Source organism: Drosophila sechellia, unplaced genomic scaffold (assembly GCF_004382195.2).
Source record: "Drosophila sechellia strain sech25 unplaced genomic scaffold, ASM438219v1 U_267, whole genome shotgun sequence".
NCBI lineage: Eukaryota > Metazoa > Arthropoda > Insecta > Diptera > Drosophilidae > Drosophila > Drosophila sechellia.
In genome coordinates, this window is record NW_022611209.1 from 1 (window position 1) to 15,000 (window position 15,000).

Below are 15,000 nucleotides of genomic sequence, written 5' to 3' on the forward strand. Positions count from 1 at the left end.
TGTGACGCCTTGCGTGTTACGGTTGTTTCGCAAAAGTTGACGAACTTGATTATTTAGAGGAAGTAAAAGTCGTAACAAGGTTCCGTAGGTGAACCTGCGGAAGATCATTATTGTTATAATATCCTATCGTTATAAATATTTGTTATATACAATAAATACAATTGAAGATGGCTTTTATTATTATGTGGGCTTGGCAACCTCATAAAAAGACTTTAACTTATTAATGTCTTGCGTATTTGTGGCAGTACTTACTACAACAACGCGTTTCCTATAAAAACAAATTCTCGAAAATGGAAATCGAAGAAACTAAACTAAATTCGAAAGTAGAAGTCGAATTAAAATAAAAATTTTTGAATGTGTGTAATCAAAATAAGTGTGTGTTATATGACCATAATATACACGCGTTGCGAATATGTATTGTTCATCTATGTTATGAGCATACGTTGGCTAATGCAACAACCTAAAATATACAATGTTTGTACCTGTCATCCATCAGGTTAATGTTTTATATAAATTTGCAGTATGTGTCACCCAAAATAGCAAACCATAACCAGATTATTATGATACATAATGCTTATATGAAACTAAGACATTTCGCAACATTTATTTTAGTATAAAAATAAATTTATTGAAGGAATTGATATATGCCAGTAAAATGGTGTATTTTTAATTTCTTTCAATAAAAACAATATTGACATTATATAAAATTGAATTATAAAACTCTAAGCGGTGGATCACTCGGCTCATGGTCGATGAAGAACGCAGCAAACTGTGCGTCATCGTGTGAACTGCAGGACACATGAACATCGACATTTTGAACGCATATCGCAGTCCATGCTTTATGTACTTTAATTAATTTTATAGTGCTGCTTGGACTACATAGGTTGAGGTTGTAAGACTATGCTAATTAAGTTGTTTATAAATTTTTATAAGCATATGGTATATTATTGGATTAAATAATGATTTTATTCATAATATTAAAAAAGAAATGAAAAACATTATCTCACATTTGAATGTAAAAACGAAGAGAAATATTTTCTTTTTCAATCAAATAATACTGAGAAATGTCTAGCATAAAAAATTGAAATATTTTTCATCTAGAATTGTCTCTTATTAATGATTCGGAAAAAGAAAAATCTTGGTTTTGTTATTATTCTTCGTTGGTTCGTTAAATGGATAAAAATGACTTTGCTTACAAGAACTATTGGAACTATTTATAACGAATTTAATTGATTGTTTTATCATTTATATATAAAGAATTTATGGCAAAATATAGTTATATATACAACCTCAACTCATATGGACTACCCCCTGAATTTAAGCATATTAATTAGGGGAGGAAAAGAAACTAACAAGGATTTTCTTAGTAGCGGCGAGCGAAAAGAAAACAGTTCAGCACTAAGTCACTTTGTCTATATGGCAAATGTGAGATGCAGTGTATGGAGCGTCAATATTCTAGTATGAGAAATTAATGATTTAAGTCCTTCTTAAATGAGGCCATTTACCCATAGAGGGTGCCAGGCCCGTATAACGTTAATGATTGCTAGATGATGTTTCCAAAGAGTCGTGTTGCTTGATAGTGCAGCACTAAGTGGGTGGTAAACTCCATCTAAAACTAAATATAACCATGAGACCGATAGTAAACAAGTACCGTGAGGGAAAGTTGAAAAAACTCTGAATAGAGAGTTAAACAGTACGTGAAACTGCTTAGAGGTTAAGCCCGATGAACCTGAATACCGTTATGGAAAATTCATCATTAAAATTGTAATATTTAAATAATATTATTAAGAATAATGTGCATTTTTTCCAATAAGGACATTGTAATCTATTAGCATATCCCAAATTATCATAAAATATAACTTATAGTTTATTCCAATTAAATTGCTTGCATTTTAACACAGAATAAATTTATTAATTTGATAAAGTGCTGATAGATTTATATTATTACAGAGCGTTAATTTTTCGGAATATATAATGGCATAATTATCATTGATTTTTGTGTTATTATATGCTCTTGTATGATTAACAATGCGAAAGATTCAGGATACCTTCGGACCCGTCTTGAAACACGGACCAAGGAGTCTAACATATGTGCAAGTTATTGGATGTAAACCTAATAGCGTAATTAACTTGACTAATAATGGATTAGTTTTTTAGCTATTTATAGCTAATTAACACAATCCCGGGCGTTCTATATAGTTATGTATAATGTATATTTATATTATTTATGCCTCTAACTGGAACTACCTTGAGCATATAGCTGTGACCCGAAAGATGGTGAACTATACTTGATCAGGTTGAAGTCAGGGAAACCCTGATGGAAGACCGAAACAGTTCTGACTGCAAATCGATTGTCAGAATTGAGTATAGGGGCGAAAGACCAATCGAACCATCTAGTAGCTGGTTCCTTCCGAAGTTTCCCTCAGGATAGCTGTGCATTTTAATATTATATAAAATAATCTTATCTGGTAAAGCGAATGATTAGAGGCCTTAGGGTCGAAACGATCTTAACCTATTCTCAAACTTTAAATGGGTAAGAACCTAACTTTCTTGATATGAAGTTCAAGGTTATGATATAATGTGCCCAGTGGGCCACTTTTGGTAAGCAGAACTGGCGCTGTGGATGAACCAAACGTAATGTTACGGTGCCCAAATTAACAACTCATGCAGATACCATGAAAGGCGGGTTGCTTAAAACAGCAGGACGGTGATCATGGAAGTCGAAAATCCGCTAAGGAGTGTGTAACAACTCACCTGCCGAAGCAACTAGCCCTTAAAATGGATGCGCTTAAGTTGTATACCTATACATTACCGCAAAGTAATGATTATATACTTGTATATAAATTTTGAAACTTTAGGAGTAGAAGTACAATGGTATGCGTAGAAGTGTTTGGCGTAAGCCTGCATGGAGCTGCCATTGGTACAGATCTTGGTAGTACAAATAATGAATGAGCCTTGAGGACTGAAGTGAGAAGGGTTCGTGTAACAGTGGTTGATCACGAGTTAGTCGTCCTAAGTTCAAGCGAAAGCCGAAAATTTCAAGTAAAACAAAAATGCCTAACTATATAAACAAAGCGATATAATACACTTGAATAATTTTGAACGAAAGGAATACCGGTTCCAATTCCGTAACCTGTTGAGTATCCGTTGTTATTAAATATGGCCTCGTGCTCATCCTGGCAACAGAACGACCATAAAGAAGCCGTCGAGAGATATCGGAAGAGTTTTCTTTTCTGTTTATAGCCTACTACCATGGAAGTCTTTCGCAGAGAATATGGTAGATGGCAGAAGAGCATGACATATACTGTTGTGTCGATATTTTCTCTCGACCTTGAAATTTATGGTGGGGACACGCAAACTTCTCAACAGCCGTACCAATATCCGCAGTGCTCCAAGGTGAAGAGTCTCTAGTCGATAGAATAATGTAGTAAGGGAAGTCGGCAATTAGATCCGTAACTTCGGGATAAGGATTGGCTCTGAAGATGAGATAGTCGGGCTTGATTGGGAAACAATAACATGGTTTATGTCTCGTTCTGGGTAAATAGAGTTCTAGCATTATGTAGTTACTTGTTCCCCGATAGTTAGTACGTAGCCAATTGTGGAACTTTCTTGCTAAAATTTTAAGAATACTATTGGTTAAACCAATTAGTTCTTATCAATTATAACGATTATCAATTAACAATCAATTCAGAACTGGCACACTTGGGGAATCGACGTCTAATTAAAACAAAGCATTGTGATGCCCTACGGGTGTTGACACAATGTATTCTGCCCATGCTCTGAATGTCAAAGTGAAGAAATTCAAGTAAGCGCGGGTTCAACGCGGGAGTAACTATGACTCTCTTAAGTAGCCAAATGCCTCGTCATCTAATTAGTACGCGCATGAATGGATTAACGACGGACTGTTTCGTTGCGCTCGTGTACAGATTGCGAAGAACTGGTTTTCCGTGTTTGGAAGTAATAAAATCGGTGAATTAGTGCTCCGCGAAAGTCGTGTGCTAATTTCGTGGTTATAAACAACGGTTTGGAAGTAATTAACAATAATTGTTGGAATTTTCCACTTAGCACGTGCTGAAGGCGAACTTACGAGTAAGTTTTCGAGTAAGCTTTTGATCAGCTGTCACAAACTATTGGGATCATGCTAAGGTTTGTTCTAGGAAGTTTAGTGCTACCAGACTCTACCGATAGGTGGAGCTCGAGTTCCAGAGCAACTACCTTTGTCAGCGAGTAAACGAGCATACGGTTGCTGGCGTCGACGTAGGTGGACCACCATCGTATTTATGCCATGGAGAGCGACAGCAGCGCGATGCCTTGAGCGGAAGTAGTGCCTCGATGAAGTCCAGACGAGGCAGCGCAGAAGCATCTGGCATCTAAGAGCTCGGCGCCAACGCAGCAAATTGGTTGCCCTGGCATCGAATGGAGTCCAGAACCCGTTGGGGTACTGGAGACCGTTTCGTCGCTGGAGGACGCCCGGCGCTACGGAGAACGCTGCCATTATGCTGCCCCCCCCCACGCTGCTCCACCGCTGCTGATCCTACTGCTGCCCTCTGCCGACCACACTGCTGCCTCCCCGTTTTCACTGCTGCAAAATTGTTGCCACCACTGCCACTGCCGCCACCGCGCCGCCCGTGCTGGGCAAGCACCATGATGCAGAGCTGTCGGCCACACAGCGCATGGTGAGAAGCACTTCCGCAGACTAGGAGAAGTGACACGGAAGACTCTCATATGCTATCAGCCGCTACGATGAGCTGGTTGCGCTAATGCTCCGTGCGGAACTGGAGACCGGCTTGCTATGCCGCCACCGCCGCCCCGTCGTTGAATCTGTTGAAAATACGGCCGCCAATGCTCCCCAGATGCAGCAGGTTGCACCCATCGCTGCCCGCGGACTACCAAGGTCCGCGAGACGTGGTCAGCGGTGGTGAAGTGCGACGACCCTGCGCTATCGGGGAAAGACATAGCGGAAAAGGTGCGAACGATGGTTGCACCCTCTCTCGGAGTCAGAGTACACGAGGTCCGTGAGCTCCGTCGAGGTGGTGGTGCGATCATTCGCACTCCTTCGGTGGGAGAGCTGCAGAAGTGGTCGCTTCAAAAAGATTCGCCGAGGTTGGCCTAAATGGTGGCACGGAATGCGGCCGAGAAGCCGAAGTGTCTATATGACGTCGACACAGCTACGGCCTGAGAGTTTATGAAGGAGCTCCACGAAAACAACTTCGACAGCGAAATGAATCTGCCCAGTTAAGAAGTCAGTGCACCTGGTGACCAAGGCTGGTCGGTACTGACGGCGCCACAGTAAATGGACGCTGGAGGTTGACGACCGGGCGATGGCGAAGCTTGATGTAGGTCGTGTCTACATCAAGTGTTCTCATTCCGATGCCGGTCACAGGTCCGCACATACGCCTGCCACAGATGTGTGGGTTTCGACCACAAGGTCAGCGAATGCCGGCAGAAGGATAGTGTCTGTCGCCAGTGCGGGCAACAAGGCCACACTGCGGCAAAGTGCCAAAACCCGGTGGACTGCCGGAACTGCCGCCACAGAGGGCAACCCTCGGGCATTACATGCTCTCGAGCGTTTGCCCGATATACGGGCGTTGCTGGCGAGGGTGCAAGCTAGACACTAATGTTTAGCTTCATCCAAGCGAACTGTGGCGAGGCCGAGCTGCGACCATCGAGCTCGGAGTCCGACTCAGGAGATCGGAGTCTATGTTCGCGCTGGTGCAGGAGCCGTATTCGGCGGGACGGAATGATGTGCTGCCTGAAGGAATGAGAATTTTCATCGATCGGCGAGGGAAGGCAGCCATCTAGTGGATCACCAGGAAGCCATCTGTATGCCAGTGGAGACCCTCACCACAGATTATGGCGTATGTCTGGTGTGAAAGGGAGTTTTGGCTCAATCTTCCTTTGCGCCGCATACTGCCAGTATGATGCACCTCTGGAACCGTACATCCGGTACATGGATGCGGTCCTGCTGCAGGCCAGCAGAACCCCCGCAATCCTGGGCCTCGACGCGAATGCAGTGTCCCCCATGTGGCTTAGCAAACTCTCTCGTCATGCCGAGGGGCAAGCTAACTACAGACGGGGTGAGCTGCTGTCAGAGTGGATGCTGGAGGCAGAGTCGCCGCCCTAAACCAGTCAACAGAGGTGTACACGTTCGATAATTACAGAGCTACAAGCGATATCGACGTGACAATCGTCAATGAGGCAGCATCTATGTGGGCCACATATGAGTGGAGAGTGGACGAGTGGGAATTGAGTGACCACAAATCATACTGTTGTGGCCGAACCAACTACCGCGCGCGCAGTTGAGAGCATAGCTCCTTGGCGTCCTGGAACTTCTCCAATGCACGTTGGCGATTGTTCAAGGAGGAAATGGTGAGTAGAGCAGCCGAACTTCCGGAAAACTTCTCAGAGTCGCCGTTGGACCAGCAATTTCGACCCTGCGCAGTATAGTACATAATGTATGTGATATTGCGCTGGGAAGAAAGTCCATCGATTGCCCAGCAGGAGAGCACGTTGGTGGACTGCCGACCTCTGTGATGCAAGGCGCGAAGTCCGGAGACTTCGTCGCCTACTCAAAATGGAAGGCGTCATGATGATGATGCCGCAATAGAGCGTGTATTGGTCGACCTGAGGCGGGCCTCAGCCAACTACAAGAAGCCTCATTTGGAGGGCGAAAATGGATGAGTGGAAACGCTTCGTGGGAGATCATGCCGACGACCCATGGGGGCGCGTCTATAAGATTTGCCGAGGCCGCAGGAAGTGCACGGAGATTGGGTGCCTCCGCGTGAATGGCGAGATGATCACCGATGGGGTGACTGTGCACGAGTGCTCCTCCGCAATTTCTTCCCAGTTGCGGAGTCCGAAGCACCGACTGCCATCGCGGAGGAAGTCCCACCGGCCCTCGAAGTATTCGAGGTTGATGCATGTGTTGCCCGGTTGAAGAGCAGGCGCTCTCCCGGCTTGGACGGCATTAATGGCACTATCTGCAAGGCAGTCTGGCGCGCCATACCCGAGCACCTTGCATCGTTGTTTTCCCGATGCATCCGATTAGGATACTTTCCCGCTGAGTGGAAGTGCCCACGAGTTGTCTCGCTGCTCAAAGGGCCAGATAAGGACAAATGTGAGCCTCCTCATATAGAGGAATATGCTTGCTACCAGTCTTTGGTAAGGTGCTCGAGGCCATCATGGTGAATCGTGTGAGAGAAGTTCTTCCGGAAGGCTGCAGATGGCAATTTGGATTTCGCCAAGGACGATGTGTGGAGATGCTTGGAGGCACGTGAAGAGCAGTGTTTGTGCCAGCCCGGCGCAATACGTGCTCGGCACATTCGTGGACTTCAAAGGAGCATTCGACAACGTCGAATGGAGTGCTGCACTCCGCCGACTAGCCGACTTGGGATGCCGGGAGATGGCTTGTGGCAGAGCTTTTCTCCGGCCGAAGAGCAGTGATCCGAAGCAGTTCCGGTACTGTGGATGTACCGGTAACTAGAGGCTGCCCGCAGGGGTCAATCAGTGGCCCATTTATCTGGGACATACTGATGGATGTACTGCTTCAGCGTCTCCAGCCGTATTGCCAGCTGAGTGCATACGCGGATGACTTGCTGCTTCTCGTCGAGGGAAATTCCCGAGCTGAGCTAGAGGAAAAAGGTGCAGAGCTGATGTCCATCGTAGAAGCGTGGGGAGCGGAAGTTGGCGTTACCGTCTCGACAGCAAGACGGTAATAATGCTGCTGAAAGGTGCCTTGAGACGTGCGCCTACGGTGAGGTTTGCTGGAGCGAACCTTCCGTATGTGCGTAGCTGTCGGTACCTTGGCATCACGGTCAGTGAAGGAATGAAATTCCTCACGCACATAGCTTCGCTTCGCCAGCGGATGACCGGAGTCGTTGGAGCATTGGCGCGTGTGCTTCGAGCCGACTGGGGCTTCCAGTCCTCGAGCCAGGCGGACCATATATGACGGACTCATGCACCTTGTGTGCTGTTTGGTGCCCCGGTATGGTATGACACCGCCGAACAGGTAGCCGCCCGGAGACGACTAGCCTCCTGCCAGAGGCTAATCCTGCTTGGATGCCTTTCGGTATGCCGAACAGTGTCCACAGTGGCACTGCAGGTACTTGGCGGAGCTCCCCGCTTGACTTGGCTGCTAAGTTTTAGCGGTCAAGTACAAGCTGAAGCGTGGATACCGCTGGAGGAGAACGACTGGCTATACGGCGAGGACACTACGTGTCTAAGCTGGAAGCAGAGGAAGACTCGCCTAGAGAGTGCTTGCTGCAGAATTGGCCAAAACAGATGGGATGACGACAGCAACCAGGACGGGTGACGCACAAGTTCATCCCATACGTCACTCTCGCCTATCGAGATCCAAGCTTTGGATTCTCGATGAGGACGTCTTTCCTGCTGACAGGTCACGGGTCGTTTAACGCATTTTTGCAAGGGAGAGCCCTCAGCGATACCACTGCTTGCGCTTGTGGTGATCCATATGAGGACTGGATGCACATATTGTGCGCTTGTCCTCTATATGCAGATTTGCGAAACCTCGATGGACTTGGAGTGCAGCGCCTTGGCGAAAACTGGACCTTCAATAGAATCCTGGAAGATCAGCAGAGGATTCAACGGCTGGCAGCGTTTGCGGACGAGGTGTTCCGTAGGAGGAGGGGTATTTAGCCCAAAACTTCGCCGTGTGGTTAGCGGGCGAGAATACTTCACAGCCGCTATTGCTTGTCGTAAGAGGCGACTAATATAGCGACTGGTTCCTCTAACCATGCTTGTCGGAGCAAAAGGAGGAGGCCCACCGAGCCTCTCTTTCGGTACCACGGTTGTGCTGCTCCAAGACAGCACATTGAGGTAGGCCCCCTGGTGGGAGTATCGTGGTGGCTGTGGTTGATACCCATATCGCGGGTAGAGCCTTCGTGTTCCGACGTTTGAGTTACGGTGCTAGTTGCGCAAAACTCGGGTGCTGTGACCCAGAGATCAGTAGAGATTTTAGGTAGATCTCGCTCCTCAGCAAGGGGGAGTGCTTGCCCGGCAAGCAAGTACTCGAATTGCTACCGGGGTGGTCGCTATGTACATAGCTATAGCTTCCAGTCCGGGACGTTTGTCTGGCGTATCCAGACTCATGCACCATGTTGATACATGCACCACTTGTGGGTGTTCAGGGTGTCGTGGTTGTAATCCCTTCAGTGTGGAACACGCCACGTAAAACAAGTTCGGAGAGGTCCGAAAGTCACTGTCCCTATCTACTATCTAGCGAAACCACAGCCAAGGAACGGGCTTGGAATAATTAGCGGGGAAAGAAGACCCTTTTGAGCTTGACTCTAATCTGGCAGTGTAAGGAGACATAAGAGGTGTAGAATAAGTGGGAGATATTAGACCTCGGTTTGGTATCGTCAATGAAATACCACTACTCTTATTGTTTCCTTACTTACTTGATTAAATGGAACGTGTATCATTTCCTAGCCATTATACGGATATATTTATTATATCTTATGGTATTGGGTTTTGATGCAAGCTTCTTGATCAAAGTATCACGAGTTTGTTATATAATCGCAAACAAATTCTTTAATAAAACGATGCATTTATGTATTTTTGATTTGAAAATTTGGTATAACTCCAATTACTCAGGTATGATCCAATTCAAGGACATTGCCAGGTAGGGAGTTTGACTGGGCGGTACATCTCTCAAATAATAACGGAGGTGTCCCAAGGCCAGCTCAGTGCGGACAGAAACCACACATAGAGCAAAAGGGCAAATGCTGACTTGATCTCGGTGTTCAGTACACACAGGGACAGCAAAAGCTCGGCCTATCGATCCTTTTGGTTTAAAGAGTTTTTAACAAGAGGTGTCAGAAAAGTTACCATAGGGATAACTGGCTTGTGGCGGCCAAGCGTTCATAGCGACGTCGCTTTTTGATCCTTCGATGTCGGCTCTTCCTATCATTGTGAAGCAAAATTCACCAAGCGTTGGATTGTTCACCCATGCAAGGGAACGTGAGCTGGGTTTAGACCGTCGTGAGACAGGTTAGTTTTACCCTACTAATGACAAAACGTTGTTGCGACAGCATTCCTGCGTAGTACGAGAGGAACCGCAGGTACGGACCAATGGCACAATACTTGTTCGAGCGAACAGTGGTATGACGCTACGTCCGTTGGATTATGCCTGAACGCCTCTAAGGTCGTATCCGTGCTGGACTGCAATGATAAATAAGGGGCAATTTGCATTGTATGGCTTCTAAACCATTTAAAGTTTATAATTTATTTTATAAACGACAATGGATGTGATGCCAATGTAATTTGTAACATAGTAAATTAGGAGGATCTTCGATCACCTGATGCCGCGCTAGTTACATATAAAAGCATTATTTAATACAATGACAAAGCCTAGAATCAATTGTAAACGACTTTTGTAACAGGCAAGGTGTTGTAAGTGGTTGAGCAGCTGCCATACTGCGATCCACTGAAGCTTATCCTTTGCTTGATGATTCGATAAATAAATGATTTTTTCCTGTAGCCAAACACCTCGTCATCAATTTAGTGACGCATATGATATTGTCCCTATCATATAATTAATATAAAGACTTTAATGGATTGTGTCAAGTTGCCAAACACCTCGTCATCAATTTAGTGACGCATATGATATTGTCCCTATCATATAATTAATATAAAGACTTTAATGAATTGTGTCAAGTTGCCAAACACCTCGTCATCAATTTAGTGACGCATATGATATTGTCCCTATCATATAATTTTTGATATAAAGACTTTAAAGAATTGTATCAAGTTGCCAAACACCTCGTCATCAATTTAGTGACGCATATGATATTGTCCCTATCATATAATTAATATACAGACTTTAATGAATTGTGTCAAGTTGCCAAACACCTCGTCATCAATTTAGTGACGCATATGATATTGTCCTTATCATATAATTTTTGATATAAAGACTTTAAAGAATTGAATCAAGTTGCCAAACACCTCGTCATCAATTTAGTGACGCATATGATATTGTCCCTATCATATAATTAATATAAAGACTTTAATGGATTGTGTCAAGTTGCCAAACACCTCGTCATCAATTTAGTGACGCATATGATATTGTCCCTATCATATAATTAATATAAAGACTTTAATGAATTGTGTCAAGTTGCCAAACACCTCGTCATCAATTTAGTGACGCATATGATATTGTCCTTATCATATAATTTTTGATATAAAGACTTTAAAGAATTGTATCAAGTTGCCAAACACCTCGTCATCAATTTAGTGACGCATATGATATTGTCCCTATCATATAATTAATATAAAGACTTTAATGGATTGTGTCAAGTTGCCAAACACCTCGTCATCAATTTAGTGACGCATATGATATTGTCCTTATCATATAATTTTTGATATAAAGACTTTAAAGAATTGTATCAAGTTGCCAAACACCTCGTCATCAATTTAGTGACGCATATGATATTGTCCCTATCATATAATTAATATACAGACTTTAATGAATTGTGTCAAGTTGCCAAACACCTCGTCATCAATTTAGTGACGCATATGATATTGTCCCTATCATATAATTTTTGATATATAGACTTTAAAGAATTGTATCAAGTTGCCAAACACCTCGTCATCAATTTAGTGACGCATATGATATTGTCCCTAGCATATAATTAATATAAAGACTTTAATGGATTGTGTCAAGTTGCCAAACACCTCGTCATCAATTTAGTGACGCATATGATATTGTCCTTATTATATAATTTTTGATATAAAGACTTTAAAGAATTGTATCAAGTTGCCAAACACCTCGTCATCAATTTAGTGACGCATATGATATTGTCCCTATCATATAATTAATATACAGACTCTAATGAATTGTGTCAAGTTGCCAAACACCTCGTCATCAATTTAGTGACGCATATGATATTGTCCCTATCATATAATTTTTGATATAAAGACTTTAAAGAATTGTATCAAGTTGCCAAACACCTCGTCATCAATTTAGTGACGCATATGATATTGTCCCTTTCATATAATTAATATAAAGACTTTAATGGATTGTGTCAAGTTGCCAAACACCTCGTCATCAACTACTATATTATGGTTGCGCCGACCTCTCATATTGTATTCTCTTATGTGTTCATAGGATTTTGACAATTATACGAGTAAATTAAATAATATACATATGAAAATGATTAATTATTATATGTATAAGGGAAAAAATGATGAAATATTCCCATATTATCTTAGTATTATAGAGGAAAGACCGTTGCCGACCTCTGATATTGTTCAAACTTATGTATTTATATGATTTTGGCAATTATATGAGTAAATTAAAAAATATACATATGAAAATGGTTAATTATTATATGTATATGGGAAAAAATGCTAAGATATTCCATATTCTCTTAGTATTATAGAGAAAAGCCATTTAAGTGAGAGGGTATAGTAGTGTAAACGACCGGAATTACGACAGAGGGTTCAAAAACTACTATAGGTAGGCAGTGGTTGCCGACCTCTCATATTGTTCAAAACTTATGTATTCATATGATTTTGGCAATTGTATGAGTAAATTAAATAATATACATATGAAAATGATTAATTATTATATGTATAAGGGAAAAAATGCTGAAATATTCCCACATTCTCTTAGTATTATAGAGAAAATCCATTATAGTGAGAGGGTATAGTAGTGTAAACGACCGGAATTACGACAGAGGGTTCAAAAACTACTATAGGTAGCAGTGGTTGCCGACCTCTCATATTGTTCAAAACTTATGTATTCATATGAATTTGGCAATTATATGAGTAAATTAAATAATATACATATGAAAATGATTAATTATTATATGTATAAGGGAAAAAATGCTGAAATATTCCCACATTCTCTTAGTATTATAGAGAAAATCCATTATAGTGAGAGGGTATAGTAGTGTAAACGACCGGAATTACGACAGAGGGTTCAAAAACTACTATAGGTAGGCAGTGGTTGCCGACCTCTCATATTGTTCAAAACTTATGTATTCATATGATTTTGGCAATTATATGATTAAATTAAATAATATACATATGAAAATGGTTAATTATTATATGTATATGGGAAAAAATGCAGAGATATTCCCATATTCTCTTAGTATTATAGAGAAAAGCCATTTAAGTGAGAGGGTATAGTAGTGTAAACGACCGGAATTACGACAGAGGGTTCAAAAACTACTATAGGTAGGCAGTGGTTGCCGACCTCTCATATTGTTCAAAACTTATGTATTCATATGATTTGGCAATTGTATGAGTAAATTAAATAATATACATACGAAAATGATTAATTATTATATGTATATGGGAAAAAATGCAGAGATATTCCCATATTCTCTTAGTATTATAGAGAAAAGCCATTTAAGTGAGAGGGTATAGTAGTGTAAACCACCGGAATTACGACAGAGGGTTCAAAAACTACTATAGGTAGGCAGTGGTTGCCGACCTCTCATATTGTTCAAAACTTATGTATTCATATGATTTTGGCAATTATATGATTAAATTAAATAATATACATATGAAAATGGTTAATTATTATATGTATATGGGAAAAAATGCTGAGATATTCCCATATTCTCTTAGTATTATAGAGAAAAGCCATATAGTGAGAGGTATAGTAGTGTAAACGACCGGAATTACGACAGAGGGTTCAAAAACTACTATAGGTAGGCAGTGGTTGCCGACCTCTCATATTGTTCAAAACTTATGTATTCATATGAATTTGGCAATTATATGAGTAAATTAAATAATAAACATATAAAAATTAATATTTATTATATGTATAAAAAAAAAATAATCATATTATATATGAATAATGGAAAAAAAATGAAATGTTCCTATAATCTCTTAATATATAAGAGAATAGACCGTATGTTGGGTGGCAAACGGAATTGAAAATACCCGCTTTGAGGACAGCGGGTTCAAAAACTACTATAGGTAGGCAGTGGTTGCCGACCTCCCGCATTATTCGAAATATTTATTTCGGATTATGTTTATATTGGTTACATAAAATAAAGTATATTATTATCCGTACAAATTTGTTTCTCAGTTCTATAGAACACGGGACTTGGCTCCGCGGATAATAGGAATATACGCTTTTTAGATAATATCGTTGAAACAAAAGTCAAGTTTCTATTATATATAGAATAACAAATCGTTTCCATATATTATCGTTAATTTTTGGAGGCAGGCAAATATTAATTTATTACCTGCCGTATAGTTGGATTATTATATCGTTACGGTATAATACAAATATGGATTCTTATGAAAGAAATATAAAATTATATATTAAATGTGGAAATATTATCATATGCGCTTGGTTTTATGTTATATATTACCAGAGAGATATATGAAAAGAGATAAATTTTAAATTTATCTTCAAAATGCAAATGATTTAACTTAATATTTATATTGGTTAAACAAAAATTGTACATGTGTGGATACAATAATTATGTATGTTGGAAATAAAATGATATTTTATAATGAAATATGTATATATAAAAAGATAAAATTATAGAAACATATATATTACAATAATTATATGAAATTCTTGTTATATTGGTAAAACAAGTATAAATTAAAAATGAAAATATGGATTACGAATGCTATATAAAAATGGCCGTAATCGAATAGATTTTTTACTTATATTTATATATTTAAAATTTTACCCAAAGGCGAAATATTGAATTTTATTCAATATAATAAAAATCATGGAATTATATAAAGTGAAAAATCTATATATCTATTATATTGCTTATTTCGATTCAAAAAATATGAATGGAATATGAAGGAAAAACATTATTCTGGTTGATCCTGCCAGTAGTTATATGCTTGTCTCAAAGATTAAGCCATGCATGTCTAAGTACACACGAATTAAAAGTGAAACCGCAAAAGGCTCATTATATCAGTTATGGTTCCTTAGATCGTTAACAGTTACTTGGATAACTGTGGTAATTCTAGAGCTAATACATGCAATTAAAACATGAACCT

At 40.8% G+C, this 15,000-nt stretch overlaps 1 non-coding gene and 2 pseudogenes across 1 annotated transcript in view; all 3 read left to right on the forward strand.

Annotated features, from left to right (window-relative positions):
- The first annotated feature begins 718 nt into the window (after positions 1 to 718).
- LOC116802996 lies at positions 719 to 869 on the forward strand (annotated as a pseudogene).
- A 416-nt stretch (positions 870 to 1,285) lies between these two features.
- On the forward strand, positions 1,286 to 10,474 carry LOC116802993 (annotated as a pseudogene).
- Positions 10,475 to 14,810: 4,336 nt separating this feature from the next.
- The window catches only part of LOC116802997, a 1,995-nt gene continuing 1,805 nt past the window's right edge, over positions 14,811 to 15,000 (forward strand). Inside the window, exon 1 of the ribosomal RNA XR_004363300.1 lies at positions 14,811 to 15,000. This exon is cut by the window's right edge and continues 1,805 nt beyond it. This is a non-coding gene — a ribosomal RNA (small subunit ribosomal RNA).